Here is a 6,838-nt window from a genome sequence, read left to right as displayed (position 1 = left end):
GCGAGACAACAGCAGCACGCAGCTTCGCGCGAAAACTGACACCACGTGACGTTTGGCGCGCCGGTTTCCTCCAATCCGCGAAGACTCGGAAAGAACTTCTGGATTTTAGCCAATCAGAGGTTGAGACGTAATCTGACGGAAGGGCTGGCCTCCAGTTTCCCGCGACGAGTGTTCAGGGCTCAGAGGAAACATGGAGGTCGGAGTTATGAAGTTATTTCTCTTATGTTTGTGGTTTGAAGAACCACGTGAATGATATAATCACAAATTAAACACAATCTGGACGAAATCTCATCTTCAAAAGAATGATAGGTTAAAGAAAATTGCTGCAGATGCCGAGTTTCACGAATGAAGGGTGCATGTTTGATAATACCACCCAAATTTACAAGACAACAGTGATGCTTGTCATGATGTGTGATTTGGAGCCACTGGAGCTCTGAAAGACTGGAGGTGACAGACAGGAGGATGCTGAGACTGTGAACAGAACTGAGGGGCAGACAGGAGCCTGGTTAGATCTGGAGATGTGCTGTGGATACAGTGTACAAAGGACACTGAAAACAAAAATAAGCAGAATAAGAAAAAGAAAACCTCAGACGATTGAAATGAAGGAGGGCATGGAGATGGTTGGTGAAACAGCAGAAGGGACAGATGATGGTAACACCTGAAGGAAGAGGAAGAATAGTTTGTTGGTCACATCAATCTGTCCAAATTGTACCCAAACCCAATGTCCACTGTAAAATTCATATGTTGAATAATTTCTGTATAATAAAGTATTTACTGTCATATTTATAAGCATTTACATGAAGCTGAAGCCACAAATTATCACTATATTAAAAATCAGATACAGTTTGCAGCTTCACAAATTGCTGTTTATATGAATTTGGATAATAGAAAACACCCTAATCTCTTTTTAAAAAGTTTATCTCTGCAGTCATCTGATGATGCACCGTAAAATATTATGATAATTATAAAAAAAGACAGTGAGCATTCCCAAAGCCTTTACTAACTTGAAATATAAAGTATCTGCAGTGTGTCTCCATGACCACTGGGCGGCAGTGAAGACTGATGCTTATTTGTCCTAACCATAGACTGTGAATAAACGTTAATAAACGTCCTAACGAGCACAGTGCAGGAGGTGGATCCTACACCTCCTACATCCTGGCCAGTGATGGGCGCTGCAGTGCAAAATCAATGGTTGCACAACACAGCCACTGCAAATAATAATAATCTATGTATATAACTATGTATATAATAATTAATATATATATATATATATATATATATATATATATATATATATAGATATATATATTATATATATCTATATATATATATATATATGTAATATATAAATCATTGAGGATCAGAAACTGTTGGTTCACAAAATGTTGTCATGTCCAAAGCTTTACAGTTGATGGTTAAAAGTCAATCTAGTCTTCTACTAGGATATCCTGAACACAGTGATAAAGACTTATGTCTGCGTGAAGTTTATCTGAGATGCATGATGTGGATTTGGGCTCCAGAGTTCTCGACATGCAGACAAGCCACCACTGTGAGTCCCTGAGCAAGACCCTTGACCCCCATGTGTTTCTCAGAGCACCTACATGTGGCTGTTAACTGCATCCTAGAAATAGGATGGGTAAATGTGGGGAAAGGAGTTTTCCAGAAGACATTAGTGAAGTATGCTTTCTTCTGTCTTGTTGAAAATGTAGAAACAGAATAAGATGTTAGGGTTTTAAATTTTCAAAAGATTGAAAATGGTGCAAATTCATAAAGTAAATGAAAATGCTGTGAAAGCAGAGAATTATTCTGATGTTTTGAACGCTGAATCTTTTCATATGAAGCCTGAGAGAGGAAACAAACCCAGGTCTCCTCGCTATGAGGGGAAAGGTGCTTTCCACTGCACTACTGCACAGCTCTACAGCACAACTACATATATTTAACACAACCTCTTCCCTGTTTACTGACAGTAGCTGCTTTTTTCACCGGAGCTGAACAACTCCACACAAGAAATCCTCTCTCAACTCCTGCAGGACTCAGTCCGGAGGCCACCTGTGACTGTAAACACTGAATCCTACTCTATTATTCCATTAATTTCTATTCCTGTTCCCACGTCATTCTCACGTCTCCACCTGCTGCGGTCAATACAAACACTCCCGGCAGGCTATTGGTTTCACCTGTCACATTGTATTAATCCACCAGGAACAAACCAGGAAGTTATCGCAGGCCATTTGGATGCGACCCAGTCTCTCACTGCGTCTTTATTTCTCCTTTTGTCTTGACCTCTGGCTTTCCCACGATTGTTCAGCAGCAGGAAGCTCAGTCTGTCTGAATATGAGGGAACCCGACCATCTGCAGGCACACACACACACAAACACAAAAAGCAACACACACACGCACCAGTTTTGGAAATTTAAATGTGTAACTGAACGATACTGATACACCAACATGAAAGCGCCACATACAATTTCAGTGATGTTATTTGCAATCATTGGCAGAACATTTACTACTCCTACTAAGAATGGCAGTCTTGGGAGTTTGGCACAAATCAAATGTCTGCTGTAAAAGTTTTATCCGTCAGGCACTGAATCCACTCACAGGGTCCTGAAAACTTTGATGTGTCAGATTTGCAGCAGCAGGTGAGAAACAGCTCAGTGGGAACAACCATTGCAAGAGAGGCAGGATATGAAAGAGAAGAAGGGCAATCTGGTTCCAAATGAGTCGTTTCCTGGTTTATTGTATCAGACAACTGACACATATTCATTGTGTTTATGCTGTACTCCTCTACACTTGCTGTGAATTTGAATAGTGACCCTGGGTAGAGTGTTACATCCTCAATTCGACATCTCTGTGAAGAGAGCACTTCATAGAGCCAGTATAATACCCTCAAGTGCATGAAGGCATCCTCACAAGAAACTCAAGAAGTTTTTTTTTTTAATTATTATTTTAATACAGGGCAAGCTCTGATTGTTTTTTGACACAGAGATTAAGTAAGAAGAAGTGGGTAGTAAATAAAGAGTACAGATACTTGACTGCATTGGAACAGGATATTCACCTGTACTTGAATGTTTTCCTTATTGGCAAACCTCTTTACTTCCTTCATTTAGCACAAACATCGTATGTTGCACTTCCACCTTCCAAACAGATTTAATCCTTTAGTTTTATAGCAAGGTAACTGTGAAGGAATTTATCTTTATTGGCCATAACTTCACCATTTTTTTTAGTTTCTGTATTTTTTTAAACTGAACTTAATGATTTTACCACAATGAACTGATAACAGTGCAGGAATGAGCAATCAAAGCCTGAAAAATGCACTTAATCTTTTATGAAGTACAATGGAGGCAAAGTAAAACTATTAAAAAAAAAGAGTGGAAGACATAAAGTGTTCCCAGATATTTAAACTGAAACTATCTGCAGTAACAACTCTAGAGGTGTTGTACTTTTCATGGTAAATTCAAACAGTTGTGACCAATAAGATTTCACAATGTGGAAAACTTTGGAAGTGCCAAAGTTCAACCAACATTCGATTGAGACAAGTATGGCAACAATTAATGGCAGAGATTTGATGCATATAAATGTATGTGTGTAGGCACGCATGCACACCTCTGTGTGCGTGTGTGTGTGTGTGTGTGTGGTGTGTGTGTGTGTGTGTGTGTGTGTGTGTGTGTGCGTGTATTGTGCACGCATGCATGAACTGAAGTATGTGTGATTGAACAATGTTGTAAAAGAGGAAGAGGCCAGACTGAAACAAAAGAGGGGATTTTTAGAGGTTATTTTCATTTTACCCTTCAGTGAAAATTAATACCAAGACCATTTTTTTCAATCAATCATCAGTAAAAAAGAAATAAAAATTCAGCCCAGAAAGCAGTGAGAGATAAACCCACCTGACACTGCCCGCATGAGACATTTGGTGTTTTCATCAGGTAAAACTGAAGACTAAATGTGTGGAAACAGTTATAACTGAGATTGAAAGTTGAAGACTACCTGCATTAAGGTTGTGATATTCATTTCTTCGGGCCTTATATCACCACATGGGTTGTGTGTGAGACGCAGCCTCTGGTCTTTGAAATCAGTGACTGATGCTCTTATTAACGGCTCTCTGTGTTGCTGCTCGGCTGTTTGATTGTTTAAGCTGCTTGTTTTTCCTAAAATGAGCTGCAGGAAGTCTTTCCTGTTTTGAATACACTATGAATAGACGTAAATGCAGTGCATGTGTGTGTATGTGTGTGTGTGTGTGTGTATGTATACCTACATATGCTGTGGGGGGTTGGGGGTGCCCAGCGTTAAAAGGTATCAGGTAAATGTGAGGGACTTTTAAAATCTGTATAAAATTCTCTTCAAACACTTCTATAAGCAGCTGACAGGATGTAGTGACAGAGCAGTGTGTGTGTTGCGTTGCTCACACTTCATTGTGGTGCTGCTGACTTACTGTATTTTTCCTCCACGCCTCTCTCACGGCGTTACTCTTCATCCCCTGCTCCTCTCATCTCTGCTCCAGGAAACAGGACACGGTTAAACTTCCAGCTTCTGTTCCTCTTACGTCCAAGTGGAAGTAGGCCTGTGGGAAGCACTTTAGTGTGTATGTGTGCACTTTAGAGCGCTGGAAAAATGGACCTCCTGACCCCCCGCATGCTCCCTTCTCTCCCACAAAGAAGAAGCAAACTGTTTATGTCATTAACATCAATCTTGAGAAGAAGAAGAAAAAAAAAAAACACACCAACACAAACAGATCCGTAAACAGCCACACACACACCGACTCAGGGACACCTGGGTGTCACATGTCACGGCTTGAAAAGCACAGTTTCATTTTTCAAAGCACCCGCTGTGATCACTCTCTGGATCAATGGATTCAGATGGCACTCAGATGAATTATGAGGCAACAAAAGAAAACAAGACAGGGAGATGTTTCATAATATCGAATGTTACAACCACGGTCTCACTGCCGCCTGATGTAAACTTATTAACTTCTATCTGCAAAAATCTGTCCTCGTTTTTCCACCCAAGCACATCGAAGATCAAGCATTTGACTGTCATTTCCTGAGGTCTTCTAACAAGTTGACAGGTATGCAGGCTACAGTTAGATCAAACGTGTTTGATCGAGACTTATTGATCCTGATTGATTTCTGTGTGATTCCTTTGATAAAGCTCTGAGTGATTCTGTGCTGGGCTCTGAAATTTTGGAGGTGGATGAGAACACAAGCTGTTGTAGAGCAATTGGAAGTGTATGCAGGGAAAAAAGGTACAAAAAAGTCACATACAAGTATGATGGTTTTGTGGTATTTTATTCCAAACATCCGCAACAGTATATAAGCACAACAGCAAATTGCTACTATGAATAAAGAGTCTTGAGCCAGCAAGTCTCTCTCACATACTTTGTGTAAGATTAATCATATATACATATTATACATACTAAATATACAATATATACATAACACACACATACACTGGCAAGACAAGCAAACACTAGCTGGAATGTAAACTGAGGACTCGGACTCTGTGGTGGTGGAGGCGCCGGGGCGTCTCCGAGGTAACATCTTCAGGCTGGAGGCCCGGCTCAGAGTGAGCGCCCTGCGGGCCGAACTCTTGAAGCCCGCCACGAGAAAGGCGTACAGCAGCGGGTTGAGGCAGCAGTGAGCGAACGCCCATTGGCTCAGCCACCGCCAGCCACACGCCTAGAGCGGCCTCCAGCCTGCAGCTCCGGGGCAGGACCTCCAGCCGCCAGCAGGGGTCCACAGAGATGCCCGCTCCGTAGGGGAGCCAGCACACGAAGAAGCAGAGCACCAACGCGATGGTGGTCCTGACGGCCCGCCGCTTCTGCCTCTGGCCCCCCAGAGGGCCGCGGGTCAGCCTGGTGACGATGACGCAGTAGCACACCAGGAGAACCAGGCCGGGGATCACCAGGCCCACCAGCACCAGCTGCAGGTGGAAGACGGCGACCCAAAGCGGCGCGTTGTCCGCCGGGTAGAATCTCTGGCAGAGCGTGGAACCCTCGCCTCCCTCCTGAGTCCGAGCAAATATCAAATCCGGCACGGCCAACAGACCAGCAGGCAGCCAGGCACCTGCAGAGGCGAGGAGATGAAGAGTCGGCGACGGTGTGAGGATGACGCGGCGAGGAAGAGGACAGACGGCAGAAGGCAGCCTTCGCTTTCCGACACTCACCTACATACCACCAGCCTGTACGCCAGGAGCTGCCTCAGACCGCCGGTGTTCGTGTCCGTCGCTCGAACCACCGCCAAGTAGCGGTCAGGCTGATGAACGCCAGGATGAGCACGCTGCCGTACAGGTTGACCGTTGTAGATCACGTGCACGCCGGACGCAGGCGGCCCGCTCCGAAGCGCCAGTCGGCAGCGCCGCGTCCACCGCCCAGAACGGCAGCGCCAGGACGAACAGCAGGTCGGCGGCGAGAGGTGCAGGCGATAGCAGTCGGTGAGGCTGCGTTTCGATCTGTCAGTGAAGAGAGCGTCCGGTCATTTTCAATCAACAACAACCAGGAGATAAGATTCAACCGCCAGTCCTCGGTCGCGGCTCTCACCTGCGCTGGCAGCCCAGCACTATGACCACCAGGCCGTTCCCGGTGATGCCCAGGGTGAAGATGAGCGCGTAGACCACGGGCAGGAAGACCTGCTGCAGCTCGGCCGACATGACGTGCTCCACGTCGCACGGCTCCTCCAGATCGACCCCAGGAACCCGGACCCGGACCAGAACCAGAGCCCGTGTCGTTGTAGTCGTAGTCCAAGACGATGTGCTGCGGAGAGACGGCGGCACGATGAGAACGACGGCTGCGAACCGACATCCAACGTCCCAGACTGGACTGAGCCGCTCTTACCTCATAGTACGACAT

General features: G+C 44.9%; 1 pseudogene; it reads right to left on the bottom strand.

Moving 5' to 3' along the window:
* Positions 1 to 4,480: 4,480 nt before the first annotated feature.
* LOC115405505 (C-X-C chemokine receptor type 4-like) lies at positions 4,481 to 6,838 on the bottom strand (annotated as a pseudogene).

Source organism: Salarias fasciatus, chromosome 18 (genome assembly GCF_902148845.1).
Source record: "Salarias fasciatus chromosome 18, fSalaFa1.1, whole genome shotgun sequence".
Lineage (NCBI taxonomy): Eukaryota > Metazoa > Chordata > Actinopteri > Blenniiformes > Blenniidae > Salarias > Salarias fasciatus.
The sequence above is the reverse complement of the archived record's forward strand: the minus strand, read 5'-3'. Positions and strand labels throughout refer to the sequence as shown.